Source organism: Eptesicus fuscus, chromosome 2, assembly GCF_027574615.1.
Source record: "Eptesicus fuscus isolate TK198812 chromosome 2, DD_ASM_mEF_20220401, whole genome shotgun sequence".
Classification (NCBI taxonomy): Eukaryota; Metazoa; Chordata; class Mammalia; order Chiroptera; family Vespertilionidae; genus Eptesicus; species Eptesicus fuscus.
This window is the reverse complement of record NC_072474.1, coordinates 3,476,365-3,497,336: the sequence shown is the minus strand read 5'-3', so window position 1 is coordinate 3,497,336 and position 20,972 is coordinate 3,476,365.

Sequence of the window (20,972 nt, the reverse complement as noted above, 5' to 3'; positions counted from 1 at the left end):
GTCATTTTAGGTCCCAAAGACCATTGCAGACCTTGAAATTCAGCTTTTGTTTGATGTTTTTTAAGTTTGTGTACTTGACAACCTCAGTCATTCATTCAACAAACATGTAATGAGCACCTACCACTCCTACATTTACCGGGCATTCTCTCAACAGCAATAATAACTTAATAACTGACACAGGGCATTTACTGTGCAACAGGCACTACTATAAGAACTTTAGCCACAAAAGCTAATTAATCCTCACCACAGCCCCAGGAGTAGATGAGCTAGTGATAACATGTAAGAAAAAAGTCTGAAAATCAATGAAATCCAGATGCTAAGTTCCCCGGTTTCCCAAAGATTGCCTCATTGACATTCTTTAAAAGTTAACTGGAAAATGTTCATCTATAAATACAACCTGATCATCCAGGAGACATTCCCAGTCTCTTCCACTTTGCAGTTTCACACATACACATCCTCCCCATCCTCAGGAACCAAACATCCTCCTAAGGGAAGAAACATTCTCTTACTTACAAGATTGCCAAGTGTGAGGAGACTTGGGGTACCAGATAGGGTGGAACTGCTCCTATAAATATGAGCCACCCCCAAAGGACCCACCTGAGTATTCTGGGCAGATCCTCTGGTTCCCAGTGAACTGGCAGCACCTCTCTTCTTCACCACTGAATCTCCACTCAGTGCTGAATGCATGTGGCTGCCCAGCCAACGCCAGTGCTGATTCACACATCCATGCATGCCTGAGTGAGTAAATGGATGGTTGGATAGATGGATGAATGAATTTTTTAAATTTTAGAGACCTTGAGAAATTCCTTCCCATAAGAATCCCCTTGTGTACTCTAAAATGCCACCTTTCCAATATTTTGTAAAATTCAATTTTACTCTTGAATTTTATTATTTTAGGTCACATGGTCCAATATGGTAGCCGCCAGCCACACATGGCTATTTAAATTTAAATCTAAATTAACTAACATAAATAAAACTAAGGCCCGGCTGGCCTGGTTCAGTGAATGAGGGTCGACCTATGAACCAGGAGGTTACAGTTCTATTCCTGGTCAGGGTATAGATCCTGCCTGGGTTTCGGGTTTTGATCGCCAGTGTGGGGCGTGCAGGGGGCAGCCAATAAATGATTCTCTCTCATCATTGATATTTCTATCTCTCTCTCCCTCTCCCCTCCCTCTGAAATCAATAAAAATATATTAATAATAAATACAACTAAGAATTCAGTTCCTCACTTGCACACTCTGTATGGCAAGTGTTCAACAGCCACATGTGGTTAGTGATTACCATAGGGGACAGCACAGATGTAGAACATTTCCTTCATCACAGAACGTTCTACTGCTCTAGGGAACTACTACTTCTTAAATTGTTTTTGGTTCACAGATCAGTGGCAATTCTTATCTTTTCCCCAGGAAAAAAGTATAAATACATTGACTGTACCTATACTCAGACCTTCAATGACCCCAGTTTAAGAACATCTGTTCTAAGTTTAAACCTTTTTTAGAATTAAAATAATCCCTTGGAGAAACAATGCATGAAGTGGTTATCTATAACTGAGTGTGTGTGCTTACATCAGATGCTCTCTGGAGCTCTTCCTATCTGGTTTGGACAAAGAAAAATAATTGAGAGTCCTAAGACCTCAGTGGCTGGGAGGCAGAGAGAGAAGAGAACAGAGGAGAAAGAGAGAGGTCATGTTTTCCCTGAAGACACTTGTGTATCATGTGATGGTTTGGGGACCAGTTTTTCCTGCACCACACAGTTCCTAACAAGCAAGACTCAACTGTTTTATGCAATAAGCATATATCATGCTTACATCTAGCATGATGTAAGCATAATATATGCTTATTGCATAAAACAGTTGAATTTCTATAACAGGTATTGTGTTGGACATCCTGAGGAATACAAAGATGAATTAAATATAGTTCCTGTCCTCAAAAAACTTAGAGTCTCCTCCAAAAGAGACAATTATTTATATAACTAGAGGCCTGATGCATGAAATTCATGCAAGAGTAGGCCTTCATTCTCCCAGCTGCTGGCACCGGCTTCCCTCTGGCACCCAGGACTTGGGCTACCCTCACAGCTCTGGCTTCATCTGGAAGGTCATCCAGAATGATGTCCAGTCTAATTAGCATATTATTCATTTATTATTATAGATTATTATAGATAACAGCAAAGAATGATGGCTATGATTAACTGAGCATATGCAGGGTATCTTATCCTATCTAATAAAGAAGGAATATGCAAATTGACCATCACACAGTCACAAAGATGGCGGTGCCCATAGAGACAAGATGGTGGCACCCAGTCCCCTCAGCCCTGCCAGAGTCCCCCAGTCCTTTCAGCCCAGCTTGGGGGGCGGCAGGCACATGGTGTGGCCAGACCTGCCCTCAGCCCCCCAGCTGCCCAAGGCCAGCCCGAGGCACAGGCTAGCCTCAGATGGTGGCTGCCAAGCCAATGCCCGAGGTGTAGGCAAGCCTCGGATGGTGGCTGGCCGCCATCTTTGTGACTGTGTGATGGTCAATTTGCATATTCCTTCTTTATTAGATAGGATAAGATACCTTGCATATGCTGAGCCACCCAGGGCTGCCTGAGGCTCAGGTAATCAGGGCTGGCCGAGGCTTGTGCTGCCGGCAGTGGCAGCAGCAGAGGTGTGATGGGGGTGTCGCCTTCCCCTGATTTCCAGGTCAGCTCCCACCCCTGAGGGCTCCCAGACTGTGAGAGGGGGCAGGCTTGGCTGAGGGACCCCCTCCAGTGGATAAATTTTCATGCACTGGGCCTATAGTTATATATAATACTAGAGGCCTGGTGCACAAAATTCTTGCATGGGGGTTGTCCCTCAGTCCAGCCTGCCCCCTCTCACAACCCGGGAACCCTTGGGGGATGTCTGACTGCCAGTTTAGGCCCCATCGGGCATAAACTGGCAGTCAGACATCCCTCTCACAATCCGGGACCGGTGGCTCCTAACTGCTTGCTTGCCTGCCTGCCTGATCACCTCTAACAACTCTGCCTGCCTGCCTGATTGCCCCTAACCATCTCTGCCTCAGCCCCTGCCACGGCAGCTTTGTCTGGAAGGATGTCCGGAATGACGTCTGGAAGGTCATTTGGCTGTCTGGTCTAATTAGCATAATATGATTTTATTATTATAGATATAGGTTAATTGTTTCACACTTAATTATCCCAACAAACCTGTGGGACAGGCACTATTGTTATTCCCATTTTATAGATGATGAAACTGAGGAGAGTAACTTGCCCAGTGATGGAGGTGAATTCAGATCAGGTCTTCTTGACCCCAAGGCCAGTGTGTGCTTCATGGAGTCAGTCTTCTACAGCTCTGGGCACACACAGGCCCAGGTCAAGTAGCCTATGTCCCAGGACAGCTGGGCAACTGTAGGCAGGGATGTTTAAAGGGATCCAAGCATGGGCTGGGCATTGGGCTAGGCAGGCCATTTAAGGAGCTTCCAACCTGGCCTGCACAAGACCTGTGGACTGTCTGCCCATGCCCTCAGCCTAGACGGGAGGCCTCACGCAGCTGCCTGACAGGTGGTGGGGCACTGGCAGGGATCACCTGGACATCCAGCATGGCCCTCCTGAGCCAGCCACACAGCTTCTCTTCCCTCCAAGGTCCCATTAACAGGCAGGCCTCCAGATACACTGTAGTCAGAATGGGAATGATCAGTTGGGAATACAGGCTCGCCTTCTCATACTTCCCCAAGCCCAGAATCCTCTGGGCAGGGCTAATCTCCTTGCATTACTGGGGCAGTTTTGCCACACACACCATCTCTTTGAAGCCACACAACCTGGCCCACATCCAGATGAGGACACCCTTCCTGAGGCTTAGTTCACCTGCTATGTCAGGGCAGGGGAGGGGGACAGGACCAGGACACCTGCTGTCCTGCCATGAGCTGTGGGGTTTCCATGGTCCATCTGAGGTTTCTGAGGGATCTGGAGGCCAAGAGGTATGGAAACAGAGGAGGGCAGTGCTCAAGGCAGACATCCCAGAGATGCCAGATCTATAGATTCTCCCCATGGCTCCTCCAGCTCCCCCAAGGGGTCTCTTAGACTCTCTCTAAGGGCCTCTCTCTGTTTCTGTCTCTCTGTCTCTATCTCTATCACACACACACACACACACACACACACACACACACACACACACACACCCACTCCCATGGTGCCACTCCAGGGCCTCCTGCCCCTTCCCTGAGTTACCCAGCACACAGCAGGACCTTGAATTGCAGCCCTGTGTGACCCCCTACTCACTCTTCCTCTCACCTTCCCCCAGGGCCAGCATCCTTACACACACTGGGACCAAAGCCCTGCCTGCATCAAGGTTGACTCTGGGGAAGAAAGCCTACCCTGAGGCTCTTGGACTCAGGGCAGTGAGGGCTGCCAAGAGGGCATGGAAGAGAAGGCCGAGGCCTGAGAAGCAAACGCACCGGCCTGCCCCTTCCCTGCCTGGCAGCGCCTCCGGCTTCTATGCAGCATGGGTAGGAGGTGGAGCACTCTAACTTCTGCCAGGAAAGGGGGCCTGCACCACCCGGCCGTGCCTTCTCTCTCCTGAGGGTAGGATGTTGAGAGGTAGCAGTCTGGATTGAGAGCCACTACTTCTGGCAAGTTGCTTAGTTTCTCTACACCTGTTTTTCACCCAATGAGGATAATGATGCCTGCTCTTGTTCACTAGGTAGGGGAGGCATGAAGGTCAAAGGAGGTCATCAATGAGAAGGTACTCCAAACAGCACTCATTATAAATAGGAAGCATGCTCTTTCTCAAAGAAGCATATTGAAACATGCCCCTGCTCTCAGGCATATACACACGCATGCACAATTTTGCTTTCAGTTCTTGTAGGGATTCCTTAAATACCCAGTTGTATTCCCAGGATAACTGCGGACCCAGAGAAATCCCAGGCCTGGCTTCCCCTCCATGGAAGAATCTGAAATGCATTGTGGGAAGAGCAGAAATGCATTCTCACAGAAGGTGAGGCCAATTTCAGAGCCAGTTGTCACCAGGCTGGAAGGAAACCATCTCATGGCCTCAGAGTGATTGTTTGAGAGCAGGGGAGAACCTGGAAGCTGCTCTCTTTCCCATTTCAAAGCCAGGATCAGGAAGACCTGGAAGAAGTCAGTGGGTTGCCTAGGGATAGACAAACAGAAAGTTAGTGCAAGTTCCTGTTGCACCCGCAAGACCCACCCAGCACCTCACCCCTTACACTTGACATGGAAGAGACATACATGTACATGCACACACCCCCTCTGGGTCCATATGAAATGGGCTCTATAAAAATAGTGTGAACACTGGGCCATGCTCGCGGTGTGTGTTTGAACATGGAGCATTGCCATTCAGAATGCTGCTCCAGAGTCACACATGCTGAGCTGGAATCCCTGCTGTCATGCACTAGCTGGGCCACCTTGAGCAACTTCTTCATGGTACAGTAGCCTAGTAACAGTACTGCTCATTGTGGGCATGAAATGAGATAATGCTTGCATAAACAGGGAAGGGACAGGTAGGTGCCTGGGTTGTAGCTCAAGCTATTGTACTGTTCCCCTAGGAGGAAGAGAATGGAGGACTCACTCCATGCAGACCCCTACACCTGCTGCAGGGATAAAGCAGGGCCTGGGCCACAAGAAGACTGCTGGGCTAAGTGCTTTTAGTACTTGTCTCTTTTCATTTAACAATAATTCCATGAGGTTGTTCTAGTTATCCTCATGATAGGCCAGAGAGGTTAAGTAACTTGCCCCAGGTCACACAGCCAATGAGTGGCAGCACAGAGAGTTGAACCCAGGTCTGTCTGCTTCTAAAGTACAAAGGCCTCCTTCTACTCCATACTGTATCTCCGAGAACTTTCACCTTGCCTTCTTGCAGGGCGATGGCTCATGGAACAGGTCTCTGGGTCACAGACCTGCCCTCTCCAACTGGGCAAGACTGACTCGGTGCTGGGCTGAGTTTCTTGGCCTGGGGGCCTGGCACAGTGGTTGCCTCAGCTGTGAGCTGATCAGCAGCCTGGTGCCACTGTCACCTAGACGAGGCCTACCTCTGGGGTGGCCTGAATCTTGGACCATGTGGACAGTGACGAGCTGCCTGCCTGGATCCCTGGAGAGTGTCTCAGGGTTGTCTTGTGGTCTGAGTTTAGGGGCTCCGGCTTGCAGTCCCTCTACCAGTCCCAGACTGCGCTCATCCAGCTGCTCACAGGGGCCACCCCAGTTGGGTGCCTGTCAGCACTCTTTCATTATTCTCTAAGGCCGGCTACCTCTTAATCCAGAGAAACAAGTTTTTTTGTCACGGGGGTGGGGGGTGCTGCATAATTTCATTTGTCCACACTCCTGAGGCCAGAGACAAATCTTGGCCAGTACTGGTGACAGGTGTGGGAGGGAGCATCAGACAGACTGGAGCTTAACTCCTGGCATTGCTACTCTCAGCTGAGTAACCTGGGAGAGTCAGGGAGCTCTTCTGGGCTTCAGTCTCACCACCTGTAAAATGGGAGTGATGGGACCCGCCTCACACGTCCTCCTGAGAGGTAATGAGAGTCTGCACAGGGGTTCCCAGGACAGGGCTGGCCACATAGCAGGTGCTCAGAAACTTCAGGTCCCTGCCCTCCTGCCTGCTGGGGGCCGTAAGACCAGCCTTGGCAGCTGGCCTTCTCAGAAGGATACAGAGGTGGCCCGTTTCCATGGCTCCCTCCTGACCTTCGTCTTGCTTTCTGCCCCAAAATGAGCTCCCCGCCCCCCAAATCCATAAGAGGCATTCCATGGAGATTCAGAACTGGAGAATGCCTGTGTAATCTCAGTCAATGATCTAACCCTCAATATATTTTCCCATCCTTTTTATTTATTTATTTTTTTAGATTTTAATTTCATCGAGCCTGGCTTTCATACTAAAAATACCAGCCCTTGAGATAAAAGCTCGTGCATTATGATTTTGCCTTATTCAGCCTTCCACAATGCAGTGAGTGCCTGAAAATGGAAATGAAAAGCCAGATGCCTCGTGCGGTGCTGCAGGCCTGCTGGAGCTCTGTCTGCCGCAGGAAAGGGTCTTTGTGAAGAAATTGATCATTTTCTCCCAGAGTGATTGTGCTGGAATTAGGGAAGGGCTGCAGGAAGGCACAGGACAGCTCTCCTCCCTTCTCTGAATAGGAGGTAACTTTATTCCAGATGAAATCTTGCTGTGGTGCCATAAATCATGACCCCTGAGACACCCCATGCATCTGTAACAGGAAGAACCAACACTCTCGCCCGCCCAGGAGGTTGCAATGTGCAGGGAGGCCATAAATCCTCATTTGCCTTCCTTCTGCTTTCAGAGGTTAGTGCGGGGCACCTGGCCAGGGGAAAGCAGGGGTTTCAAAGCTCCTGCTACCTTCCCTCTGGAACCGAAGGACTGTGCCTGGTTTGAAGGCAGCAAAGGCAATGAGGCTATTTCCTGTGCTGTGGCCGTTCTCCCAGGATGGTCAGCCAGCTCACGGATGCAGAAAAGGGAAACAGATCTGGCTCTGCTCTCTCCTAGATGGCAGGTGACCTATTTAGGGGAAGGTTTCCCTGCAATTCAGTGGGTCTGAATCCTAATGTCCCTGGAGATTATTGTTGCTCCTTAGGAGTGTGTGTGTGTGTGTGTGTGTGTGTGTGTGTGTTTAGGAAAATGGGGAGGCAGGGAGCCCTAGAGCGGAGCCTGCTTCGGAGCACCAGGATCTCCCTATCCTACTGTCCCCAAACTCTTCACCCAATTTCAGTTTAGTGTCAGTTTAAATTGGATGACTTGGGCTTTGGGAAAGGTAAGGCTGGGAAACTATAAGGTCCCTCCGACTGTCTGTTGAGGAAGGGACTCTGTCCTGAAGCGAGTCCAGACCCTGTGGGTAAAGGAGGGGTTCCCCTAAAGGGTACTGGAGAGTCACCCTATGGACTAGAAGCAAGGGAGGACACCAGGGCGCAGGTGAATAGAAGGAGACAAGACCCGGGCACCCACACATGCGCTGTGGCAGACAGCAAGCTGCTCTATCGCTGTTGTTTTCTCTTGATGGAAAGTCATATTTACACTGGAGCTTCCATTTTTCCTTATGCGACAACTCCTTCCAGGTGTCCATAACCCTTCTTACTGTCCTTTCAGGACCAAGGGCGGAGGGGTGGCCAGAAGTGTGGCTCCCCTCTTGCTCCTCCATTGAGGCCATGATGGTAGCAGGATCACACAGAGAAAGACAGAAGTCCTGGTGTTGTCAGTGGTGATTCCCACAGGCATGGAGCAAACAGCCTTCCTGCAGATGCCTCGAGAGCAGATCCCAAGGGTTTCCCTTCCCCAAATGCACCAGAGGAGGGTGGTCCTCCAAGGGACAAGGGTGTCTTGAACTTATGCCTCTAAAGGGTTTTAAGTGCACAGCAATGCCAGTGGCATTTAACTCAAGGGTAAAGACAAATCTTTAGATATTTTCAATAAAAATGATCTGTTCTTTCTTTTGATTGGATCAAAATAGGTTGGGTCTCTAGGCTGAGTATTAATTCATTAATCCATTCATTCATTCATTCATTCATCCACCCAACAAAGATGTACTGAGCACATATTATGTGCCTTGCACCGTTGCAGGCCTCTGTGAGATAGAGGGGACATCAGAAATTCTAGCCCAAAGTCCCAGCTTTTGTTTCTTCTCTAGTTTTCTTAGAATCACAACATTTAATCAAATATTAGCCAATTCAAAAACTGCTAGCCACTTGTGATGGTTAATTTTGTGTCAACTTGATTGAGCTAAGGAATGCCCAGATAGCTGGTAACACATTCTTTCTGGGTGTGTCTGTGAGGGTGTATCTGGTAGAGCTTAGCATTAGAATCAGGAGACTGAGTAAGCAAGGTCACACTCACTAGTGGAGTGGACATCATCCCATCTATTGAGGGTCTGAATAAAAGAGAAAGGTGGAGGAAATGTAAATTCAGTCTGTGTGAGCTGGGCCATCCATCTTCTCCTGCCCTTGAACATCAGAGCTCCTGGTTCTTGGGCCTTTGAACTTAGACTGGGACTTACACCACTGTCCTCAGGCCTTCAGATTTGGGCTAAAACTACACCACCGGCTTTCCTGGGCCTCCAGGAAGTATACATGTGATCCCTCATAATGAACCCCCCCCCCCTCTCTCTCTCTCCCCCTTTCTCCATTTATATGTAAAACATATATATTATTTATTCATTTATTTATTTCTGGAGAACCCTGACTAACACACCATTCATTCCATGCTTATACACCCGCTCCATTTCTAAGCCACTTAGAAAGTTAGTCATGGATTCTGTCCTATGGTCATTTCTATGCTCCAGACAAACCCAGAACTTTTACCACTCTTCTCTAGAGTTCTCAAACTGTGTTCTCTGATCTGCTTATCTTTTGCTTAAACATCCAGAGTTATCCACTACATCCCAGTGGATGTGGTTTCTAGACCCCTGCACCCTCTCCCCCATCATCATGACTTCCTTTGCAATATGCTTTCTAATTTAATTGCTCCAAATTCCAGGCCACAGACTTCTGGGAGCCTTATTTCTTTTTTTTATTTTATTTCTTTATTGGTTATGGTATCACATAATTGTCCTCATCCCCCCCATTCCCATCCCGAACCCCTCCCCACGTATGCCCCCTCCCCCCTGTTGTCCATGACAACTGGTTAGGCTTATATGCATGCATACAAGTCCTTTGGTTGCTCTCTCTGGGAGCCTTATTTCAAGGGTTCTCTGAATCATTTGGTACCATGTTCCTTAGGGTTAGATTCAGCTGCATACAATGGAAAATCCCAAAGAAGATTAAAACACGATCAGCATTTCTTGTTCTCTCACATAGACTGGAAACTCCACAATTATGGCAGAGGCTGAAACGTCTATATTTCTTCTCTGCAGTCTTCAGAATGTGGCTCTATCTTTACAGGCAAGGATAGCTGCTGAAATCTCAGCCATTAGATCTGACTATGTTCCAGGCAGCAGGAACGAGGGAAAGGAAGACATATATCTCTCTTTTAAGGTCCACACAGAACTTAACCATGTGCCCACACCCTCGCTACAAGGGAGGCAGGCAAATAGTCTTTTATACTGGCTATAAAATGTTCAGCCAAAACTTCTGGTTCTGTTAACTAAGGAAAGGCAGGGGATAGATATTTGGTAATTAACTCAGAATTTCTTCCATTACCCCCAAGCTTTTAATGGAGTGGTGCCATTTTTATGGGTGGGTAGCAGGGATAGAGGCAGAAACATTATTTTTTTACATTATGAACAGCCTTCCCCTCAAAGGTTGGGAACTATGATCTCAGATTAGAATATTTCTCTTAAAAGGTAGTGTCTAGAGCAGAAAGAATAAACCTAAGGAGGTCTGGAAAGTAGAAACTATTGTTCCATTTATCCAACATCTTTTTCTTCCTTTCTCTTCTTCTGAGAAATACACCTTCCCTAAGTCAAACCAGGGGTTGGGATGCAGCGCCCTGTTCTCAGAGTCCCTGCTACCTGGCCACAGGTGATCAGGCTGGGGCTGGGCTCCTGGTTCCTTCTGATCCAATCAAGACCCAGCCTCTCCAACCATTTTTTCCCTCCTTCTAGAAGATGGCAGAAATCCCTGGGGAACGTGTCCCTCTGGGAGGGTTGAGTTCTCTAGCTTAGCTCTCATCAGCAATAAAACTGACATCTTGGTCTCTGCCTGTTCGGAAGAGAGGAGAGTTATTTCTAGGCCCCCACAACCTCGATACAGTTAAGTGGCAAAGGCCAGTGGCAGTGCAATTCATGTGACTTTTGCAATAAAGTTAAAGGAACGACAAGAACAGGACAATCCAAACAAGCATTGGCTGCCCCATCTGTGGGACACTGCACTGTGAACCACATTCTGAGGATATGCATGTGGGGAAGATGGTTACAATAGCATTTACAGCCCTGGGTGGAGAATTATGGGAGCCCAAGGCAGGAAAGATAAGTAGATATCACCCAGGCAAAGAGCTGTGTGGGTGAGAGGAAAGAGGGGTGGGAAGAATTCCAGGCAGAGGCAAGGGCCTGTGAGAACACCCAGGGGTAAGAAGGGTATGGTAAGTTCAAAGACTTCAGGACAGCTTCCTAAGGTGCACCTGAGGAATGTGGGGAGATTGGAGGCTACAGTGGTGTTGAGGCTACAGTAGATACTGGTCTGGAAAGTGGATTTTATTCTGGAGCCAGAGGGATGCCACTCAAGTTCTAAGTGGGAGAGGAAATGGCAGGCTTAGATTTTAGAAGGGTCATTCTTGCTGTGCTGGGGACACCAGAGTGAGGGGGGTAAGATAAGTCAGGAAGCTGAGAAATGATTGTGGATCAGGCTTAGGTGGTGGTTAAGGAGCCTGAGGCGGATAGACAGGAGTGGTATTTAGGACCCAGAAATTATAGGTCTTGGGGATGGGTCGTAGCTGGTCAGAGGAAGGAAGCAGTCCAGGGGACTCCTAGAGGTTGGACAGGAGCCTTTGTTTGTAGATCCATAAAATAAGGACACTGGTATTCTAGGGATCTTCATGTTACTTCCTAATGCAGCAAAGTCCTTAGAGTTGTGAAGGAAGGGCACAGGTCAGCTGTGGGAGTTGGAAAAAACTTTGGGAACAGGTAAGATATGAGCAGCATGCAGATGGATAGATGGGAGGAGGAAGGGAAGGAAGGATAGAGATCATAGCACACATGAAGGTGTGGTGCTGGGAAGGAGCAGGCAGATTTCAAGACCAGCCATGAGACTAATCACATGGGACACTGAGGGCCTGTGCTGCGGACAGTCTAAGTTGAACTGGATGCGAATTTCTTCATGTGACTGGTAGGTAATCAGAGTTGTTAAAAAGTAATCAGAGTTGTTAGATATACTTGACATGTCAGTGTCTGGAACAGTGCCCACAACTGGCCAGTCTTCCCCACCCACTCTAGGTGAAGCTCAACACTTCCTCTTGTGTGACCATAATAACCTGAGAAAGTGCCCACTTAATATTCATAAGGTTGTTTTATGATTGTTGAACTACAGGTCCATGTTGCTGTAAAGAACGTTAATTGTCTGAGTACAAAGTGTGTCATAATAATCATAATATATAAAAACCCTGGGTCGTGCCGAAACCGGTTTGGCTCAGTGGATAGAGCGTCAGTCTGCGGACTGAGGGGTCCCAGGTTCGATTCCGGTCAAGGGCATGTACATTGGTTGCGGGCACATCCCCGGTGGGAGGTGTGCAAGAGGCAGCTGGTCGATGTTTCTCTCTCATCGATGTTTCTAGCTCTCTATCCCTCTCCCTTCCTCTCTGTAAAAAATCAATAAAATATATATTTAAAAAAACAAAACAAAAAAACCCTGGGTCGTAACGACCAGTAACAACCGAGGCTCGATCAACCAGAAGTCAGTCCTGCAGTCAGCCCTGGGTTGCCGTGGCTGATTGCTTCTGCTGTAGGCCTGGTGCCCTAGCACTGACTGCTGAGGGGGCTGCGAATCAGGGCCAGAGAGAGGCCTGAAGAGAGAAGCAGGAACTGATCCGTTGCCTCTGTGGCAGCTTTTGATCAGCACTTGCCTCTCTCTTTCTCTCCCAGTCTGGCCAGTAGCCACACCTCCATTTCTCTCCAGGCCTCCACCGGGACTGCTGATCAGCCCCGCCTTTCTGATCAGGTCCCATTGATAGGCCCAGAGACACTGACTGGCATAGGAACCAACCAATCAGAACCAAATGTGGGTGCTGTGAAGAACCAATGGCTGCCTAGGAGGCAGAGCTTTTGACATTGATTGGTAATAGGAACTGAACAATCAGAACCAAATGTGGGTGCTATAGGGAGCCAATGGCTGCCTAGGAGGCAGAGCTTCTGATGCCGACTGGCATAGAAACTGACCAATCAGAACCAAATCTGGGTGCTGTGGAGAGCCAATGGCTGTCTAGGAGGCGGAGCTTTTGACGCTGAATGGCATAGAAACCGACCAATCAGAACCAAATTTTCCAGCAAAGGAGGGCAGTTGGGGGGAGATCAGGCCGGCAGGGGAGGGCCTTTGGGGGCAAGATCAGGCCAGCAGGGGAGGGTAGTTGGGGGCAACCAGGCCGGGAGGGGAGGGCAGTTTGGGGTGAGATCAGGCCAGCAGGGAAGGGCCATTGGGGGCGAGATCAGGCTGGCAGGGGAAGGCAGTTAGGGGTGATCTGGCAGGCAGGCAGAGGCAGTTAAGGGCAATCAGGCTGGCAGAGGAGGGCAGTTAGGGGTGATCAGGCTGGCAGGCAGAGGCAGTTAAGGGCAATCAGGCAGGCAGGCAAGTGAGCAGTTAGGAGCCAGCAGTCCCAGATTGTGAGAGGGATGTCCAACTGCCGGTTTAGGCCTGGCAGTCAGACATCCCCCAAGGGGTCCCCAATTGGAGAGGTACAGGCTGGGCTGTGCACGAATTTCATGCCCTGGGCCTCTACTGTCAACTATAATAATAGTATAGCTAACACTTACTGAGCACTTATTAAGTGTCAGACACTGTTCTAAGTCTTAGTCTTGGGACTTTATGTAAGTCCTACAGGGCAGGTACTACTATTTTTCCATTTTACAAGTGAGAAAACCAAGGCCCAAGGAAGTTACATGAAAATTTGCCAGCGGTGACACATTGAGGAAAGCAGATCTATATCAATTATGTTCACCTTTGTGTCCTCAATGCCTTGTATACACTTGGGACACAGTGGGTTGCCAAAGTCTATTGGGTGAAAAGAGTCTTGGACAAATGTAGCCTGATGCTTCCAGGCACATGTTTCAGGGCTGGCCTGTGGGTGGCTATAAATGCTTATATCTTGGCTCACTCTTTACTCAAAAATGGCTTCTCTCTTAGACATGTCCCAGACAAAAAGCTATGCTGTGAGTTTTAAACAAACAAGCAAAACCCTGTGGCTACTGAAGTAGTACATTGCCAACCTGCTGAAGGGGGACAACACCTGTTTTCAGGGGTAGAATGGTGAGCAAACATTTTTTTTAAATTCTCACCTGAGGATATGTGTGATTTTTAAAAAAATGATTTTAGAGAGAGAGGAAGGGGGGAGAGAGAGAAAGAGAGAGAGACATCCATTATTTGCCTCCTGTATGTGCCCCAACTGGAGATCGATCCTGCAACCCAGTTATGTGCCCTGACTGGGAATTGAACTCACAATACTTTGGTGTATGGGATGACTGTCCAACCAACTGAGTCACCTGGCCAGGGCAAACAAACCATTTTTAAAGGAATGGTAAGCATAAGTGGCCAGTCATTTGGCCCAAGAAGACCCAGCCAGCCAACCAGACATATGCTTTATGTAACTAAGAATCAAGACTTTTCCAAAATTTACATTGAAAATACAAGTTTTGAAAATTGGGATGAACCTCATTCAAAGCCAGTGTGTCTAAAACAAATGTTAGAATTTGTCAGGAGATTATACAGAAAAGTAAGATTACAACCTGAAAGAACCTCAAGAACATTATGCTGAATAAAAGATGTCAAGTGCACAAGATCAGATATTTATATGAAACATTCAGAAGAGGCAAGTCTATAGAGACAAAAGGCAGATTAATAGTTGTGCGGGGCTGGGGGTGAAAGTAGACACAAGGATCTTTTTAAAGTGCTGACAATGTTCTAAAACTGGATTGTGGTGATGATTATGTAATTCTATAAATTTACTAAAAATCACTGATTTATATACTTAAAATTGATAAATGTTACACTATGTAAATCATACTTTAATAAACTTGTGTATTTTGTAAAGCATAAATCTTTAAAACAACCAAGAGAGTTGGTTATATTTTATAAAATTTCTATGTAGAAGATTTAGAGATTTCTGAATCTCTGAGAAGGCCCAGAGAAGGGCTATGGTTGATAGTAATTAAGGAATGAAGACATGCACGAGGCTGGAATCTAGACCCTTAGATACCCACATAGAACCATCCTTTTGGTCTTCACAGAGTTTGTTTGGGGTGTGTAATTAGAGGGGTATTTCCCTTTGCTTGTTCACAGACACTCTCAATGTGGATACCTGCTGCTTCCCCCTGGACCTGTGAGAGGAGCCTGGCAGACCTTCCAAGTGAGTTCACAGGCCAGGCCAGGAGAAGGCAAGAGCTGGGCTGGATGCAACCCCACTATCCCTCCTATCCCCACGTGGTGACAGGTGCTGGTAGGAAGCTGTACTTCTGGTTTCCAGATTCATGGACATGTAGTGTCTACCTTTCTACCTTATCTTTCTCCAGGCCAAGAGTGCCAAAGCTGAATGCCTTTTAAATCAGCCCCAACTGAGCCTCCTGTGTAGTCAGTGTTTGCTTAAGACAAACTGTTAGTTCAATTTGGAGGAGGTTAAGTCCTTCTCTTCCAGCAGTGGAAGATTGATATGGTCTTGACATCCAAAGTAGATATAGCCTGTCATCCATGCATATACCCATCCACCCCTTCACCCTCCCCTGCACTCCTCCATCCCCAAATCTACTCACCAAGCCTCTTGCCCTCCCAGCCACCCACCCAGTCATCCAGCCCACTCTGAGCCCAGCTCCTGCCCTACAAAAGATAATGGCCCAGAGGCAGTGTTTGGCACTTTCAACTTTCCAAAGCCCATTTATGTTGTACTTCACATATATGCACCAAACTTGCTGCTACCCTAGAGTTCATCATTTCAGGAACTATCTAATGTCTCATTCCTTCATTTCCTACATCCAGTGTACTAATAACTCCTGTGGGCTCTCCTTCCAAAGTACATGCAGAACCCACCCTCTTCTCTGGATATCCTCCACCCACTTCGGTCCAAGTCACCATTCACTGCTCTGTTGCATCAGCCTCCTCACTGGCCTTCCTATGGGCCCTTCTCCTCATAGCAGTCAGAGCTGATCAGATCACTTTGCTCCCCAGTGATATCCTTCCTGGAATATAATCTGAACTCCGCATCTTCTTTCTTAAGGCCCTGTATCTCTGTCTAGTTCTGTCAATCTCCCCCTTGCTCATTTGGCTGAGGTGGCTTTATTCTGTGCCTCAAGAACTCAAGCTCCTCTGTCCTCAGAGCCTTTGCAGATGCCTCAGCCTGGAGTGCTATCCAGATCTTCTCATGGCTGGCTCCTTTCTGCCATTCAGAGAGACCTCTTTACTCACAGTTCAAGGAAGCCTGCCCACTGCTACCCCAGGTGCTAGCATGTCACCCATTTTCACCATAGTACTTACAGTTATTTTTTTAAACCAGAGCCTGAGTAAATCACATTGACTATTCCCTCCATGTATTAGACAGGGTTCTTTCCATTACAGATTATTGGTCTTAATTTAAAGGAAGGAAGGAAGGAAGGAAGGAAGGAAGGAAGGGAAGGAAGGAAGGAAGGGAGGGAGGAAAAGAGGGAGGGAGGGAATGAGAGAGAGAAAAAGGGAGGCAGTGGAGAGAGAGAAAGCAACAGGAGAGGGACTCTATTAGCTGATAAAACTGGGAGATTCAAGAAGCAAGTTGGCTCCAAGCACTACTGAATCACATGTTTTGTCAAAACACCAGATAGGAATGGGCCTCTTCCTCCATCTCCTGGCTCTGCTCCCCATACTGGTTAAAGCCAGTCACTGACAGCCTTGATTCACCCTCATCACTGGCTCTTCCTGAGGACAGAAGGATCCTTTTTCTTCAGTATTCCAGCAAAATCCTGAGAGGACTCTGATTGGTCCAGTTGCCCAGCTCTAAGCCAATCACTGGGCACAGAGGAGTAAGAACTCTGATTGGCCAGGCCCAGTCACATGAACACTCAGGTGCATCACATGGCTACCTGAATCCAGACCCTCAGAATGAGGAGGATGGTATCCCCAAAGAGAGGTTGGACAGACAAATATGTCCTCCACACTTTATGTATTCTCCCTACTTGCTTCCCTCTTCCCACCCCCAGCCAAACACAAATCACCAGAGGGAAGGAGTGAAATATGGGTTACCTCCTTAGACCTATCCCTTGGACACTGGGTCCTGTTCCAAGCAACTGGTTCTACTCTTTCCCTTCTTAACCAGTCTATACTAACTGTCTCTGGCCACTAAGCCCTTTGCAAAGAGCTGCAGGAGGTGCATCAACAACTAAACTGTGGTCCTAGCTCACAGAGCTTGCAGCCTAGCAGAAGAGAAGTGATCCACAAATATTTACCATGAAAATAAGTAATTACTTGGTTGTGTGGTCAGAGAAAGGGAAGTCAAGGAATTGCAGAAGGCTTGGGTATGGGGACAGAAATCAGGCTTGATACTTGGGCACATTTGAACAGGTGGAGAGGTCTGTTCCATGCCGTCCAACTTTCCTCTGCAAGTTGTGAGTGTGTGTGTTGAAGAGTAGGTGGAGATTATGCCTTCACATAGGCAAGCATCCTGCCCCATGGCTAAATTTAAAGGTCTCCAAGGGCAGAACTGTGTCTTCCCCTTCCTATTACTCCATAAAACCTCCCAAGGTCATGGGCATCTTGTTCTTGATCATTTGGGGCCAACCCTTCATTTATCTCATCCTCTGCTTTTGTCTCTCCAATTCTGTGAGTTTGCATCTGTAAAATTCTCCATCTCTTTGTTTCTCTCAAGAATATACTCTCCCCTCAGAGTGGAGACCCAATTGCCTTTACTAAGAATAGTTGACCCCACCTCTCAGGAACTATGCTGGCGTTCTCTTTCCAACACACACCATGAATTAGATCTGTTGGCACTTCAAGGCCAAGTAACATCTCATGTTCACCACCTACTGGCATTCAATCATTTATTCAACAAAAGTAAAAAGTAGCAGGACTGCAGAGGGCATATGTAACCACTTTAAGAAAACCAGCTGTTCTCAAGCACTTTCAACCCCTCTCCTGCCATGCAAATACACAAAAACAGGTGGTGTGCTCCCCATAGCTGATTCTTACCTGTTGGCTGAGCTGGTGGCCAATTTTGCTCAGCTGGTGCTATAGACACAGACCTGGCATTTCTTTCAGCTTTTCCTTATTTTACTAGCAGACCTGTGCTGAGTGCCAGACCCTGGCTCAGTTAGGGAATGAGTGAGAGCTGAATGGGTGGAAATCAGAGAACAAATCCTTAAGAAACAATGATATATGCTCTAAAACAAAAGTGGACTTTGGGGAATGTTCTGGAAGGGATGAGAGGTGAGCTGGTCTTGGAAAATCAGTAGCTTGAATTGGTGATTGTCAAGATATAAAGCTAAAAGCTCACTAAATGGGATCCCTGCCTAGAAATATAGTCTTTCTTCTGGTGTCCAGACAGGGCCCAAATCCAGTCAATCAACCAGTAGCTAGCATGGCGTACTTTGCAGGAAGCCAAGGGAAAATAAAAATACCCACAATTTCTTTCCCAATATTATGTGGGTGATGGTTCCTGCCCTGGATAAACTGCCAATCCAGGGAGACTCAGTAGTAAATGTTTCCAGAGTGCAGAGCAGGAGACTGCCCTCAGTTCTGGGGCAGGATAGGAGTATATCAGGAGAGAGGGGAGCCCCACTATTGGCCTGTCTTTTCCACAAGGGCATTGGAAGGACAAAGAAATGAGATGGTTCCTTATAACAATCATGCAGTAGAACCCTCACTTTTTTTTGCCTAAGATCTCATACCTAGTAAGTGATAAAGTAGGACTCGATCCAGGTCTTTCTGGATTTGATTATTTCAGGGGCTTTTACTTCGTTACTAGAAAAGAACATGTATTAATTATCAGCCTTTTAGTAAGGGCTTAGTTTAAATTTGTTTACCAGATTTGCTGGTAGGAAACTGTGTATCAAGGAGATGGGGCACCAGAAAGATAAGTTTTGGTGAAATTCAGAGATTAGGGAAAGTCCAGAACACAGGTACCCTTCAGAAGGGGAACGATAACAGAGGAAACTGGGCGACTAGAGGTAACTGATATGCAGAAGCACATTTAGATGCTCAATGTGTGTTAATTTGGCCAACAAGCCATTACAAACAAACAGAAGGACACAAAGTGAAAATGCTCCTCTCCTAATGGGGAAGCTGGGCCCGTCTTGGTCTGGAGGGTGAGTGAGGTGGGAGGCCTCCCTACATCTGGTGGATCCACAGTGGCTGGGCTGGTCACGCATTTTGGGTCATGCCTCTTCACACGTGTGCCAGGGTTGTGGGGAAATTCTGCCCTCCCAGCAGATGAGAAGGAGTTCCTTGACCTTGCCTGCCCCTTTCGTTTGGGTATATGGGGAATGGGGCAGTTTCTCTCCTCTGGTGTGTTCCCAAGAACCTGACAGGTGAGGAGTTGCCCCACATTTAATGTTTGGTGCTGAAGAGCATGGCATCCCCAGGCCTGCAGACCCATTCCTTCACTTTCTAGCATGGAACCTTAGGCCTTCAACCTTCAGGACAGCAATAGTCTCCATGGGTTTCAGCTCCCTTATCTGTACCCCCCTGAGTGGAGAGAATTAAGTAGGCCAGATAAAGCCCCTAGCTGGGGTTGCACGAAGTTGGCTTGTTCAACACAGCCTACCTAGAATCAAAGCATTAATTATGGCTTCAGCATCATGTGCCAATTTGTCCTTATTGGGTCTTTGCCTTCCCTTCTGTAAAGTGGATTCCTGCTCTTCCTACTTCACAGAGTCCATATACAGACACAAGGTGTTTGCTGTTTAGTTTCAATGAAATATCTCAAAATTGCATTTTCCAACCCATTAACACCAAACCATTTGTTCATAGACCTTACTCCCTGTTCACATTAGTGAGGGAACATTAACAATCCTGGGAATATTTACATTATCACCTGGCAGAAGCAATAAAACTGGGCAGGGGGGTGAGGGAGGATAAAGTTTAAATCCATTCTGGTTTATGAAACACTCCGGTTCTAAGTAAACCACCATGGAGAGTCACATGGGTTTAAAAAAAAAAAAAAAGACAAGAAGAAAATAAAACATCCCCTCTCAAATATTTAGAATCAATAAACAGGCTATGGAAATAAAACATTAGCCATGCAGGGGCTGCTTATCTGCCAGAAGACACTTGATAGCTGGAGAAGACGATGTGAAATGGATAAATTCCTAAGCCTGGTGCTTGCATCAACACTATCTCAGGATGAATAATAGACCCCTCTCCCCAGCTCCCAGCCACTTCCCCAGAACCCAAGGACTCTACACATTACAGTTCCACATCGCTCCTCAGATGATCTTTGGAGACTCTTTAACATGTGACTATCTGTGATTTTACAATTCTTTTGACATTCTTTGATTCTTCCAGCCTTCTTTGGTCCTCTGTGACATGTGGCCTCACTTCCTGAGGCTGTGCATGCCAGGCAATCTCTGCCTAGGCTGGAGAGTGCCTCTGATGACATGGGGTCACATGTGGATGTGCCTGTCACAAGACCCTGCCTTGCCAGGGGCACCGACCTCCAGAACTCCAGATCTCCATCCCTGCTGGTGGGGCTCCACCAGGAGTTCAGATCAGCCTCTTTCCATGGGGATCCTATTAGCTGTGCACTTCCCCCTATGGTGTGTGTGTGTGTGTGTGTGTGTGTGTGTGTGTGTGTGTGTGTGGTGCATGTGAGCTCACATGTGTATTGGGGGAGTTCTATCCCTACCACCACCATGCTAGGACCATGCCCCCAGTCTAGTAGAGCTATCTGCACATCCTGGCCTCTCCCACTAGGGCCTGAGGTGGCATGTGTGTACAATGTTTTCAAATAACCTGGGTGATTTTTTTTAATAAAACTGTTTTTTATTGCTGTTCCCAGCCCACCTAGCACCAGCTGTGATGAGAATCACTTATAAGGTGAAGTGCTGTTGATAAAATTGCTCCCCCTGGAACTTAGCGATGCACTCATGCAGCATGCAGCCGGCTCACCCTCCCCTCCCCGCTCTTTCACTTGGCTTTCTCTCATCTCCTGGCCTTTGCCCACCTCCTTCTCCTTCTTCCACCCCTCCGCCTCCTCATTTTCCCTCTCCTCTCCTCCCTTTTATGTCTACCCTCTTCTTTTCTCTGCCTTTCCTTCCAACATCCCTTGCCATCTTCCGCTTTTCTCCTCCCTCTCATCCAAGGTCTGTCTGCCTCTCCCCCAGTTTGTTCCCTCCCTCCAGCTCCCACTGCTCTCTGCCTCACCAGTGGCTACACAGGTGGGGCCCGGT